General features: G+C 42.0%; 1 protein-coding gene across 4 annotated transcripts in view; it reads left to right on the top strand.

Annotated features, from left to right (window-relative positions):
- The window catches only part of CAMSAP2 (calmodulin regulated spectrin associated protein family member 2), a 1,491,011-nt gene that overhangs the window by 299,171 nt on the left and 1,176,944 nt on the right, over positions 1-14,896 (top strand). The window lies entirely within an intron of this gene.

Genomic DNA, 14,896 nt, shown 5'->3' on the forward strand with positions numbered 1-14,896 from the left:
ATAAACTATCAAATTAAGTTTAAAGAAAGCACTAGTTTAGATAATTTAAGAGCAACTTAAGACAGTTATTAAGGGGATGGCTGTTTTGATATGTTGGCAGTTTATAAGAACATTATTGCCCATGCTTGAAATATTTATATCTATGCAAGTGATCTGGAAGCCTTAAAGGGTCATAATTCAAGTGTGTTCATCTTTTTTTTTTTTTTTGCAGATTAAAGGATTAATGGGTGGAAATGGGACTGCAGGAAAACTATTAAAAGAGGAAGAGGGAGCAAGCAGAACATAAGGCGAACACCTAAAGAATGAACAGGATGTAGATGGAGAATATAGAAAAGACTAACGGGGTGTGTGCTAACACAGTGAGGCAGGGAGAGTACAATGATGGAGTTGTCGGACAAACAGAATGAAAACAGTGGTGAGTGGAGGCACTACAGTCGGGAAAAGGGTAAATCCCCGGATCCTCACTGTACCATGATTTCCATCCAAAAGCTTCAAGTTTTCAGAAAATTGATCCATATGGTCAAGACAAGTTTGTGAAAACTCGTGCTTTTGGTAGGGACCCCTTGTCATCACATATATTCTGAAGGCAAAGCTTTAACATGTTCAGCTTCTTGGACATCTCAGCTGAAGAGTATAGCAGTTTTTATACAATTCCTGAACCACTCCGCTGTCTTATATTGCCTCATTCTTATACACCAAACCCTCATTTTAGTAATGCTTTTCATTACCATGTCAGTGTATGACCATTAGCATACGCCCTGCCCAACCCTGCTGCGTGGCATTCCCTGTTAGCAGTATATGTGTCTGAATTGCCTGGATACTTTTTGTGCAAAGCTGCTAACTTTACTGTGGCGAAGTTTTTCTTTCCTTGTTCCATGATGTGCGGGTTATGTTGTGCTAGTATTGGTCTGCGCTTCTCTGTACGTTTTCATTCTCTAGTCTGACTTGTAAATAGGCCCTTACCTTGCTGGAAATTCCTCAAGTATATGATAGATGATGTTCATCTTGCAGTATTTCTTCAGTCCATGTACTCTCTATTTTAAGAAGATGTTTTTCTGTTAATAGGCTGTTGTCGTTTTTTTCTGTGCTGCTGTGTAGAAAATATGCTTACCACTAGAGTTGTTAAGGTGTTGATTACGCGTTGATGTCGTCAGTCACTTGAGGTGTGCCAGCTCATTCACACTTTGCTGCATTCTTCTCACTTGATTGGTACTTCTTGTAAGGCGCTGTTTGCAGAACTATAACTGTATGTGTTAGCATTTAAATATATATATAAAAACATTTCCCTGAGAAGGAGAAGTGTGATTTCTTTTCAGCATTGTCCTTCAGTAAATACCAGCTGATTAGTGAAGAGTGACCTTGTCTTTATCACGGTTACAGGGATTTGTTTCTGAATATATAAGAATGTCTCATTAAACTCAGTGTAATTTTTTCTCATTTGTAGAACCAGAATACCTTTATTATTTTGTAGCAGTTCTATCATTTCCCCTCCAGTGACTGAATGTGGAGCACTGGATTCCTTTATTTGATGGCAGTAAGACATACTGTGAAATACATTTTCGCTGTTAGAAAAAGTTTAGAATGTATACTTCCAGGTTCTGTAATGTTTTGTTTAGATCATTTTGTAACTGTATTTGTTATATTACAGACTTCTGTTGAAGTCTTTCCTTTGGCATTTATTCAGCAAAGTAAAAGCTCTTTCCTTTCACTGAACACTGATTTGTGGAAGCTGTCAAATATGTTTTGAAACATCGACAAAAGATAATAGGATTTTTCCTAATAAGTTCAAGAATAAATCTTGGTTGAAAGTATTAGCCCTCATTGAAATATTCTCATCTCAACTCTTAATTTTTTCTCTTTTTTCTTATTTTTTATATACCTTATGTTAGTTCTTAATAATCTAATCCCAGACATTTTATACATAATGCAAATAGTTGTTTGTTAATTTACTTTTAAAATAATATGTTTTACACTTTGTATCTAATTAAAATTTTTTTAATAAAATTGTTAAGTAAAAAGAGGGAAAAAAAGAAAAAAATATTTGTTTTGAGGAGACATCATTTTAGTTTTGCCCATGGCTGGTATGTGCGTTGTCTGTTTCTTACTCCCTGGTTGGAGTAATCATTTTATTAGTCGACCCTTTCAACGCTTAAATGAATTTTATTTGTAAATAGTCTGTACCTTTTGCAGTCAGATAGGTACCTTCAGAAGTTGTTGCTATCATAAGTAATACCCCTCAAGTTGTATTCTGTCCTCATTGTCTGCAGATGACCTCATTCAGCAGTACAGGCAACACAACTCTTCCTGAGCTCCTGTTAGTATGTTCCAAACATTTCCAGGAAATTCTCTTCAGATCTAACCACTGCCTTTACTTATTTGGACAGAGTTACATGAAGGTTAGTGACTCGATGCAGATCCATGGTTCTGCCACCAGTGTCGTAGTCATTCTGATCTTACAACACCCAGCAAATGGGACACTTGACATGTTCAACATTTGAGATATTTGGATGAATGACTTAGACAATCTGTAAGATTTACCTTCCCCATATTTTGAAACCAATTAGTATATCTCTCATTCATACATAATCTTTTAAAAAGATTCTCTGGTAATTCTCTAGTACTTTTTGATAAGTCCAAACATTCTCAGAAGTAGTTGTTTCTAAATGCCCTGTACACCTGAATAAGGTGTTCTCTTAAATTTTCTATACAAGACTCTCTACAAGTTCAAATATTTTAGTCTTTCATAGTAACTTAAATTTTCACACCTCTGGATACCCTTAGAATATTTTTGCTTTACTCTTTCGACTTACTTATGCTTGTTTTCTTTTAAGGTTTCCATATTGTTATTTTGTACTCTAGTTTGAGTCCAATGTAACTTGCAAGCAAGTGAGTTCATCATTTCTGATTTCCTAGGACAGAACACTGTGGGACACCCTGACTATAACCTAGAATTTAACCTGTCCAATTGCTGTATGATACTTGCCATGTCCTAGACGTGTATTGCTACCAGAGGTTGACTGTTGTGCACCTGTTTGTCTTCTTACAGACTCAGAAATATCTAAATCATCATGTGCAGCTCTCTTCTTGTCAGTCTGCAAAGCTGTTTGGGGTAGATTCTTCTTAAGAGGCACAAGGGTGACTGCTAACTCTTCTTGCACAGAATCTATGATTTCAAAGTGTTTGTCCATCACCCTGAAGCCTCTCAACATAGAAATGGGAGTATTAGAACTCTTTGTGCTCCAAAAATGACTTAAAACAGCATAAATACAAACTGAGGTGATTTAGGAAGTAGGTAGTGGGTACTGGAATAAATAAGGTGGAGTTCTTAGGATGGGAAGAAAGTCATCTTGCCATTTTGACTCAGTTGCCTTAACTCATCTTTGGCCGTTTTCCAGACCTCTGCATAATCCAGCCTCAAAAGTCTGACACCATTTTCTCTACCTTTGGTATTTTATTTTGCCCCTACTTTAAATTATGCACTGACATGATTACTGCTGGATACTTGGATGATTTCTGCCTGCTGTGGACACCTGTGACACTTTCTGCTTTGTTTGATATGACATCCATGATGCTGTCCTTTCATGTGTAGTCCTGCAATAACTGGCTGAACTTTGAATGGTCCAAACCTTTGACAAACCTTACCCCACCTAGGAGTTTGGGATATCTTGGTCTACTCTAAGAAGGTTCAGGTCCCTGTGAGTTTATTTTCTCCAAGAGTTTCTCATCCTGTTCTCTAGCCGTGTCTTGGTTGGTGGTGGTGGCGGGATGGGATATGTTGTGTCTGGAACTTCCTCTTCCTGATTTAATCCACAAGGCTGCTTGATCTAGGTTCTCATCTGTACTACTTCCTCTTTGCCTTTGCAGCCTCACATTTAATGTCTTGTATTACACAGGTATTCATTCCTCCTCCATTTTTTTATATCTTATGTCTCTTACTCCTAAACAACCTATACTCAGGTATTCTAAGGCCCATGTTTCTGGGACAGGAAGCATCGTTGCTCCTCTCTTTCTGCATAGTTGCTTCTGAAAATCATGTCTTCCTTGCAAGACAATTTCCATTGTTTAGCAGTACTGTGTAGCCATGCTGAGAGTCGCTCTCTGATTAGTTGTTTGTATTATATCCATTGTCTTCCACCTGTTTCATGACTGCCTGTCTTTCTGTCATATGCCAGCACTTCCATTTCCATCTTGGGTTAAGTGCATATTTATCAGTTTTACCTTTGCTTGCATTTCTTAGAATCACTGTCCTTCAAGTCTAAGATAGAGGATATCCTTGATATATGTCTGGTCTGTCTACGGAGTCCCTAAATTCCGTACCTGTCCACAGTCGTACTTCGTTGTGCAGTGCAATAGCCAGTATTTATACTGCTGTATTTTCTCCTTCCTTCATGTGCTGGCTGGTAACACTGTTAATTGGCACTTGTCTGTCACCTCCCTTGTCCTGGTTGCTACCCTGTCATTATTTTTTGCAAAGTTATTTGGTGCCCACATGTACCACAACATGTCTTCACCCTTAAAAAGTGGTTCCCACTTTGGTTGTCTTCTTCCAAGTCTTGCTAAGTTTAAGCTCAGAGACCACTCTCACAATAATGTGGTCTTGCATGTCTGTCAGTCCCCCTTGGTGACTGGCCATTTAGTCATCATAAATAATTTTCCATGTGCTCATACTGGATCTGATTTTTTTGTCTGTCTTCTTGCTCTGTCACTGCCCCTTTTACTTTGTACCTTCCAACCTCTTTTGCCCCAACCTGTCTTTCCTGAGTCCCTCTCTTTGCTATTCCATTTCCCATTTACATTCCTTTTGTACTCTTCCAAGAAGGTCTTGCCATGCTTTTTCAGTCCCAGCACCACTAGTTTCTGATTTTTCTTTATTCTGCTTCTTATGATTTTCTTTCCTCCCCTAGTAATGGTCGCCACCCCACCCCCCCTTTTACTCATATATGATTTTTAATTGAAGAGATTGACGAAACGGGTGCTGCTGTTAGGTGTAGAATTCAATGAAAGATATTCCTGGGGTAATGGTCAGGTGACACAAGATAGAGGAGGGAAAGGCAGCTGCATGACAAAAAAATAGAAGCACTGGGCACACACAGCTTTAGTCTTTATCATCTTCTGGTGACCCATATACATAGATGCATTTCTTTTTGTGGTGACCCTTGAATGCATGTATATCTTTAAAGAGTGGTTAGTAGGTTTAAGCAACATCAGTGTTTGTTTGAAAGTCTGAATGACATTCAGTAGTACATGGAAATGACTTGGAAAAATTCTCAGTTACACAAAGCTTTCTTTAGAAGTCATTTCATTTGTCACTGAACAACATGGGAGGCAGAGGTTTTGTCATCACTGCGCTTCAGTAAGGACTAAAGGGAAGCTTATTGAGGAAGAACATGGTTTCAGCTGATCATGCAGTAAAGTGAGGTTAAAATTAATTCCGATAATGCTCAAATCTGCCTGCAGTGCAAAACATTTGCAGTTTATTTCCCAAGTGACATCATTAGTGGTAAAATGTACATCTTTATTTTGTGTTGGCTTTAAGTAAAATTGTGTAAATGGAATGTTTTGCAAAAGTGTTTCATTTTGAGCTGATAACATTTACAGTGTTGTTGCACTCATCAGCATGATTCAGACATTAGACACCTAAATTTCTGTTTTATCTTAACAGGCTGGCCTTTTATAAATGCAGAAGGTAAGTTGCAGTGCGTTGCGTGACTTGTCTGTGGATAATAAATATAAATATATCAGATGCAACTGATAGAACCCACCTAGTCAAAATAGGGAAAGCCACCTCGCGTAGTAGACCCGTAAGAAGTGGTGTAGCCCAGGGATCAGTCTTGGAGACTCTGATGTTTGGGATATACTTCTAAGAGGTGCAGGCCAAATCTAGTGGGCTATGGCTGACCAAGTTTGCAGATGACTGCAGACTGGGTGCTGTCATCAATTCCCCTAGTGATGTGGACAATCCTCCAAGTGGGTCTCACCCAAACAAATGACTGGTGCCAGGGACTTGGCCTCAAACTGAATGACAAAAAATGCATCATCATCCCTTTTGGGGAGAATGACTTTCCCATAAATGATCACATTGATAATGTATAGGTTAAGCACGCAATCAGTTGTGAGGGACTTGGGAACCCAGGCTGATAGCAAACTGACTTTTGACCACCATATTGTGTTGCACAGAAAGCTTTCCGCATGACCCACCTCATTAGTAAGGGTATCTCATCCACGGACAAAGTGGTCATAACATCTCTGTATTCTTCCCTTATAACACCTATTATTGAGTACAATGCCCCTTTTGGCATGTACCTCACAAAACACATGCAGCAGCTAGAGAAACCACAGAGATTCCTCACCCAGAGAATCCAGGGCCTCAAACATCTACACAACACAGATAGGCTAAAAGCCCTGTCCCTCTAGTCACTCTCCTACAGACTCCTCACAGGTGACCTCTGTGTGGCTTACAAAGCAATCTCAGACCCCGCCTTGTTGGGACTGCTGCATATCCGGATTTCAAGCTCCACTTGTGTAACCTGCACGCCAGACCTCTACTTGGTCTGTGACATCAATAGGACTTGTTGGTGGGGCACATTTGTGTCCCAGAGACTCCCCCTTTTGTGGAATAGACTCCCTCTCCACATAAAGCAGAGAACCTCATTAAACCTTTTTAAGTGCAACCTGGATAACTGGATGGGGAGTAGAAAATATACCCCTGAGATTCCGTATGTCCCTGCTGGAAAGTGGCATAGGATGGTGACTTGTTGGAACATGGTCTAAATTCTTGGCTTGGCTTGTAAGGGCCTCAGGGCTAGTAGCCTAGTAACCTCCTATGATCCTATGAACAAGATTTCTTTATTTAAAATTGTGACAGTTGGCTAAATCTGTGTATGATTTTACATGTGTTTTCTTAACTATAATGAAAGTTTTTTCAAGGGAACATTTTTTTTATTTACAGTAGATAATGCTCACACTGGCTCGTTTTTGAAATGGTGGCACTCAAAATGCCAAGTGCTGAAAACACAAGATAAGACCAAATCTCAAAAATCACTCCACTACTTAAAACTTCTTTTTGCAGGAGGAAAAAACTGCCCCCCCCGAACTTATATATACCAACGCCAAGCTCGCCATTCCTTGTAGAAAAGGGAATATTCTGAGATATGGCATCCATTCAGCCTCCATCCTTTGGAACTCTCTGTATATGGTCCCAACATTTCAAATGGTTAAAGTTCACACCACTGGGCAGCTAATCCTGCCACAGTTGTTGTTTCATACCACACATGTATGTGCATTCACATATATGGGCAGCTTAGATTGTCTAATCCTCTTACTACATGTCTTCTGAGTGTGGGAGGAAACCAGAGCACCTGGAATAAACCTACGTGAACACAGGATGGAGGCTGTATGTCCTGCTTTCACTTTCTCTTCTGTACCCAACCACTGACAGTCTCCTGATCCCATGTAGCCTTACTCATAAACATGATCCGTAGGTAGCCATTTTTACTTGTTACATGAAGACTTTTCTAGAGGAGAACCACAGTTTCTGATTTGAAGTGTTGATTTTCATTTCTTCCACTTCTTATTCAGCAGCAAACTACTGCATTGCACACTGGTGATCATACTCACTTAAGGCTAAGGGGATCTCATCTGCCAAAAATAAAGATACCTTCTTGAAATCTCAAACCTGGATACTCTCCAAACCTTGGTACTCTTGTGCCTGTGAAGATTTGAAAAAAGGGGGAAGATAATGCATCATTGTGGCCAATACCTACATCCATCTTATATGTATTTGAATTAATGTAGAATGTAGGTGGTAATGTGGAATAGTGGCACTGGAACCTTGTATGGTCATTGTATTTCCTATAAGATTTTCCAGAATTAGTCTGTCTCCTATCCACAAAACACATTTAGACAGGACCTTGGCTCATGGCACAGAGGGATAAACCCCTGAATACTCCCTGGGTAGCCCATATTCAATTAGCAGTATGAGCACTTGATGGACTGGGCAGCGGAGGATGAGAGCAAGCATCTGACGTAAGCTCTCCTGTCTGAGGGGAGGGAGGAAGCTCACTTCACTGTGTTGGCAATACTAATTCCCCACAACAAGGAGCCTAGCATGCTTACACTGCACACTATTGAACCATTATGTCAGGAGGGTGGGCATGAGCAATAACGTGTGCATACAATTCCTGAGAGCAGCTGTAGAGGAGTGCACAAAAATAGTCCAGGAAGGGGAGCTGTTTGATCAGCCAATCCTATGGATTTACAAAATAAAGTTAAGACAGTTCTATAAAATTACCATCCCCTCACCAAATCTCTTTGCAAGGACAAAGACTGGTTTGAAGTATCCTTCCCTGTACCATGGCATGGACTTTCTCAGGACAGGGAAGTTGAGTGGCATGTTTAATTTTAAATGATCACAAATGGCTAATTTTGATCTAATCCCAGGAGAACTGAATTAAAGTATGACAATTGCAGAGATGGTTTGCAAGAGGTACATTTTATATAATTAAGCAATTGTTGAGAATATAGGGGAAATGTCCTTCTATTCTGATGTTGCAGTAACAGTAGGGAGATGCTGCTTGCAGCGCCACTGTCCGACCAGTATACCAAAGTCTTTGTTCCAGGAGGGTAAGTGTGACATCTGTTACCAGGGCCATAAACAGACAAACGTTGGGTATAAAAGTGACGTCTGCACGTACCCTCATCAGAAGTTTTCTGCTGCAGTGATCATTGGATGCCCGTTTGCCAGTTCCACTTTGCATTGTTTCTTCAGACGACCGAATTCCAGATCGTTAAAGACCAGACCACTTTTGACCATTACAGACAAGTGCCCTGTGGGGGTTTCTTGCTTATTTTGCTTACTGTTTAGACTTGCATGTCAGCTAGGAAAGGGAAGTGTGCTTGTGGGAGACAAATTCCTCACAAGGACACACACGATAAGTGTGTTTTTTTTGTCTAGACGAGGTCCACAACCATACATTCTGTTCAATTTGTAAGTCGTTTGTCCCCAAGACTCTACATAGCTGATTAGCAGCTTTGACTCTATATCTTGAGAACCAAAGACTCTGATGCTTGGCGTTAGGCATGGAGGGAGGAGAAGTATGCCCATCCAACGAGCCACCTCGGAAGAAGGAGAAAAAAGTTAGGCCCGAATCCCAGGCTGTGCCTCAGGCATCCGAGCAGGCTCTAGAAGCGATTGAAGACCCGGAGTCCATTCAGATGATGGTTACCAAAGCAGGCCCGGGAACCTTAATGGAAGCTGGGGTGCGGGATACCGAAGGCACGTCCGCTGAGGTAATTCAGCCATTAGAGTCTGATGGCAGAGGGGAACCACGGCTCACATTTTTGGAAGCCCCTGCTCCTCCTATTCATGCTAGGCTGACATCCGATTCTCTTCTGACTGCTCTTACAACACCCTTGAAAAGGAAAAAAAAAAAACAAGCACTCTGAGCCTCCACAAATAACTGGGTGGGAATCTTTCTCTCAAAGTCTGTTTAAGGCCTTTCAGGAATTACAATCACAGCAACATCCCCCTACTCACACCTCAACCACCCCACCATGTGTCTGAGGAAGATTACTCCTCTTCTGAGGAGTCCTCCTCCTATGAAACACAAATTGAATCCCCCAAGGAATTCATTACTCCAGAAGAGGAGGACTCTATTTCTCCTGAATCCCCAGGAGAAAAATTCAGCTTTGGGGATGCTATCTCCCTTATGAGGGAACATTTTAAGTGGCAGGCCTCTGAGGTTTTAGACTCCAAGAAAGGTACTTTGACCTTTTTCAAATGGAGCAACCATCTCTCTCAGCTGTGCCTCCCTTACTGCCTGCTTTTCAGAATGCCTTCCTAGCTGCTTCACAGTCTCCTGTCTCCAAACTGCCAGCAGCTAAACCACCTGATCAATGTTACAGGGTCCCCCAAGACACACAGTTTCTTTTCAAGAACCCTCTAGCAGGCCCAGGTGTTATAGTTGTTTCTGCAGATAAGACATCCAGACAACTACCTTCTACTGCTCTTTATCCAACTGATAAAGACCGTACATTTATGGACAGGACAGGAAAAAGGTATATACCGCCTACATTCTGGCCATCAAGGCCCTGAACTACCAAACCCACATGTCAAGGTATATCCTAGATACTATTTCTAAAGCCTCTACCCTTCTGTTTGAGGTTCAGGCCTTCCCTATCAGAGCACAACTAAATTCATGTATCCTCACTGCATCCCAAGTGACCAGGCAATTTATTAAGTGCAGCTATGATGCTGTGGAAGCTTCATCCAAAGCTGCTGCTTCTGGATCAGTGCTTCGACGTTACGTCTGAGTAAGGCTACAGCCCCTCCCCGTGGATATCCAAACTAAACTACTGGATGCACCCTTAGACAATAAGGCCATTTTCGGGCAAGCTTCTCAAATCCCTCCAAGAGAAGGGTAAAGAATTGCAGAACCTCAAACACCTTCTGGTGTCCCCTCTTCCTAGATATCATAGGAATTACCTTCAGAAGCCCTCCTTTGTTAGAAGGCAATCTTTTCATTCAGTGCCACAATCAAAGGGACGTAGACAGCCAAGGAAGACTTCTACTCCCAGATTTTCCTCCAGCTCCTGTACCACACCCTTTTGGAGCCAGCCTGACCAATCCAGGCCTTCTTCACTGTGACTCCAACCCTTTACAACCAGCAACACCCTTATCCCTTCGACTCATCCCCTCCCTTCCCTCCTAGCAGAGATTAACAGCAAAACAATGGGTCCTCTCCATCATCCAGAGAGGATATTACATGACTTGGTGGATGCTCCCTCCTTTCCAAGGTATTCCTCAACCACCAAAAAAACAAATCCATGTGTTCCCACCCATCATTCACCAACTTCTAATTCAAGGCACCATAGAACCCGTGCCCACCCCTCAAAGAAACAGTTTTTTTTTTCCAGAATGTTTCTGATACCAAGGAAAGAGGGTCCTTGGAGACCTATCTTGGATCTATCCTTTCTAAGCCTCTTCCTCCATGTTCCCAGCTTCAAAGTGATCACCTTGCCACTTCTCTTGCCTCTGATACCCTCCCAGGCATTCATGGTACCTCTAGATCTCAAGGATGCCTACCTCCACATCCCTGTTCATCCAGATTACAGGAAATTCCTCAGAATTTCAGTAGACTCCTGTCATTTTCAATTCTCTGCATTGTCCTTTGGTCTCTCCACTGCCCCAAGAGTGTTTACAAAGTGTCTAGCCCCCTTCATTGCAGGACCCAGGGTATAAAAATATACCCATACTTGGATGACCTACTCATCCTTCATCAAGACCACCAACTCCTCCTACTTCATTTACAACAGGTGTCGAACACCCTCTCTCTTCTGGAGTTCACAATAAATGTAGAAAAATCTCACCTGATCCCATCACAAGACATGATTTTCCTGGGGTTCAGACTCCGCACAGACTGCATGAAAGCCTTCATCCCAGACCAAAGGATTCAGGATCTCTGCCTGTACTTCAATCACATCCTTACTCAAAACGCCCTGTGTTTGGGAATTCCTGAGAGTGTTTGGCCACATGGCATCCGTCATACCCATGCTGCCTTTGGCAAGACACCACATGCACAAAATTCCTATGGACCCAACATTCCCAACCCTTGGACTCTCAGCTTCCACTTCTCCTGTGCCTAAAAAGGAGATCCACTGGTGGATGTCTGCAATACAGACCAACCCGGGGACCCACCTTCAGTTGGTTTGTTGTAGCACTGCACCCCAGCCCAGATCTGAAGCATCTGTGGATAGCTGTTGCTGTGGTGCTGGAATCTAGCTGCTTCTCTCAGGGTCCAATTATTAGCCATGTATATCCCCTCAGCACAGAATGTTAATGGCAGACACACTCAGCAGAACCTCTGCCCCCCTCTCATAAATGGATGCTTCAGAGAGAGGTTTTCCTAGACTTGATACACAGGTGGGGTATTCCACAAGCAGACCTATTTGCCTCCCCACTCAGCAGGCAGATGCCCAACTTCTGCACAAGGAACCCACATCCACAAGCTTGGAAAGTGGAAGCCTTCTCCTTTCCCTTGGGGAGTGTACCTGTATGCCTTCCTCCCCTTCACTCTAATTCAAAAAGTCCTCCTAAAAATTCAGAAGGACAAATCAAAAATCCTACTGGTGACCCCCTTTTGGCCAATACAGCATTGGTTTCCCCTCCTACATTCTCTAGCCAAGGGCAATCACCACAGGTTACCCCACGGTCTAGACCTAATCACACAGAGTAAGGGATCCCTGCTACACCCACAGGTAAACAACCTAATACTGACCTTATGAGTGATAGGATTCTAATCCCTTACAGACACCTTTATTCAGAGAACGTACTCAGTGTTCTGCAGGAGGCCAGAAAACCCAGCACTAGGAGAAACTATGTGGCTAAATGGCACAGATTCTCCAATTGGTGTCATAGGAACAACCAGGACCCCCTCACTACCCCCTTTCCAAGGGTCCTTATCCTACGTGTGTGAGCTACTCCAATGAGGACTAACATATTCTTTAATCAAAGTCCATTTGTCTGCCATTTCTGCCTGTCTGCCCATTTCACCCCCCCCTGGCATCCAGACTGGAAGTCAAACTTTTTCTGAAGGGAGTCTTCCACCTCAAACCCCCATGAAAACCCATCCCTCCTCCGTGGGACCTAAACCTTGTATTAGAAAAGCTAACCCCCCCCCTTGAACCAGCACACACTGTTTCCCTGAAACTATGCACATTGAAAACAGTCCTACTAGTAGCCCTCACCTCCGCCAGAAGGGTGCCCGAAATCCAAGCCCTTATGACTACCTCTCCCTACCTTGTTTTCCACAAGGACAGAGTAGTCCTCAGGACCAACCCTTCCTTCATGCACAAGGTAGTTAATGAGCTCTCATTGAATCAATCCATTAACCTACCAGTTTTTTATCCTCACAAAATTCCTCAGAAAGGACCCTATATTCCCTTTATGTACACAGACAACTTTGATATTACTTAGACAAAACCAAAGATATCAAGAAGTCAGATCAGTTATTTATTTCCTTCCATTCCAGAGCCCTAGGGAAAGTTGTCTCTAAGCAAACCATTGCCTCATGGATCTAAGTCCATTTCCTTGTGCTACTCCCACCATGGGAAATCCTTACAAGGTAATATTAAACCTCACTCTACCAGAGCAGGTGCTTCCTCTACTGCCTTTTTCAAAGGCATAGACTCCTCTTCCATTTTAGAAGTGGCTACTTGGACCTCAGTACACACATTCACCAAACACTATAAGCTGGATATAGCATCCCGTGGTAGAGCAGGATTTGCCAGGACTATCCTACATGGTCTACTTGACCGCAGGACCCCTTCCTCCTCTTCCTCCCAGGTTCATACTTAAAGCTCTGGTACTCTCCCTACTGTTATGAATACTGCAACATCAGAATAGAAGGACATAGAATAGTTGTGTAAGAACTTACCATAACCTTAGATGTCCTTCTCTTCTGTGTTGCAGTATTCAGTCCCACCCACCTAGCCCCCTGTCTCTTTCTGACTACTATCCCAGGTATCTCCTGAGGGCACATTGCCTTCATCCCCCTTGGTCTCAACCTACACAGCCATCCTACTGCCCTGGGACTGGCCTACATGCAAGTCTAAGGGTCTCCTACTAGGACCCTGCTGGTCAAACCTCACAGGCACTACTGTATGTGGCAAAACAATTCTGATGAGGGTACGTGCAGACGTCACTTTTATACCCAACGTCGGTTTACGGCCCTGGTGACAGACATCACACTTACACTCCTGGAACAAAGACTTTTGTATACTGGCCAGATGGTGGCGCTGCAAGCAGCAACTCCCTACTTTTATGAATACTGCAACATAGAAGAGAAGGACATCTAAGGTTATGGTAAGTTCTTACACAACTATTCTTTATATACAGTTGAAGAGAAAAACATTAATTCATTCATGCAATTTCTGCAGAATCATAGAGTCAGGTGAGCAGGTTTTTAAAACATGCATTGCGTTGTTACATACCATTATATACAAATGAATACATGTTTTAATCGAAGGTTTTCTAGATGGCGGAGATTGCTTACAAAATACTAGAATTTGAAGTAATTAAGCACTGCATTAGTATGACCGTTTTAATTAGGAGTTTACGGCTTGACTAGGTTATATGATAAACTGTAAACTGGAATACATCCTCTTGTCACGTTATGAAAATGGGGACTGCCACACCAGTTTCTTTATTTTAGCATTTGTTTACAAAGACGGTACAATTAGGTCAAGCAAAATTCCTTTTCAGCGGAGGCCAAGGAAGAAAATTTCCAACAAATATTTAGCATTCTGTATGATCAAGCCTACAGAAGTGAAGAGGTTATAAGGATTCATATCAACAGTAAAGAAAAGAGATAATGTCCTAGTGACATGAAAAGGCACACTGACACCAGCACCACAGCAATATTTAGTACTTTCAGCATTTCCAGCGACAAAAGACCTCATCACCCCCAGATTGACATCAGATTACAACCATCATTCAAAACACCACTTGAGTTGTGATTGGTGCCAAAGTTGTGTCCTAATATATGTACCAAATCATGTATACTTTTAACTACCAAATCATATATACTATAACTATCAAATCATATGTTCTATAACCTCCTGGTTTTGATGGCTTTTAATGTTCTGTCCTTTAAGTTCATGTTATGAACCTGTTTCACAAGAATCGGTAACAAACCAAAAATACTGCAACAAAGATATTTTTACATATAACCCCCCATGAAACCTCGTCCAACAATATGGAGAGGAGCCAAAATGGCAAACACAAGTTTCTTAAAGGTGAAATCTCAACTGTGAGTGTTTTTCTCGGGGGGGTGCCTCTTCTAAGTTCTGTTACTGGCTGATGATAACCAAGGTCAGTGTTAGAATCAAGAAGGCTTCC

This window comes from Protopterus annectens, chromosome 10.part0, assembly GCF_019279795.1.
Source record: "Protopterus annectens isolate FY-2018-M chromosome 10.part0, PAN1.0, whole genome shotgun sequence".
In the NCBI taxonomy this organism is placed as follows: domain Eukaryota; kingdom Metazoa; phylum Chordata; order Ceratodontiformes; family Protopteridae; genus Protopterus; species Protopterus annectens.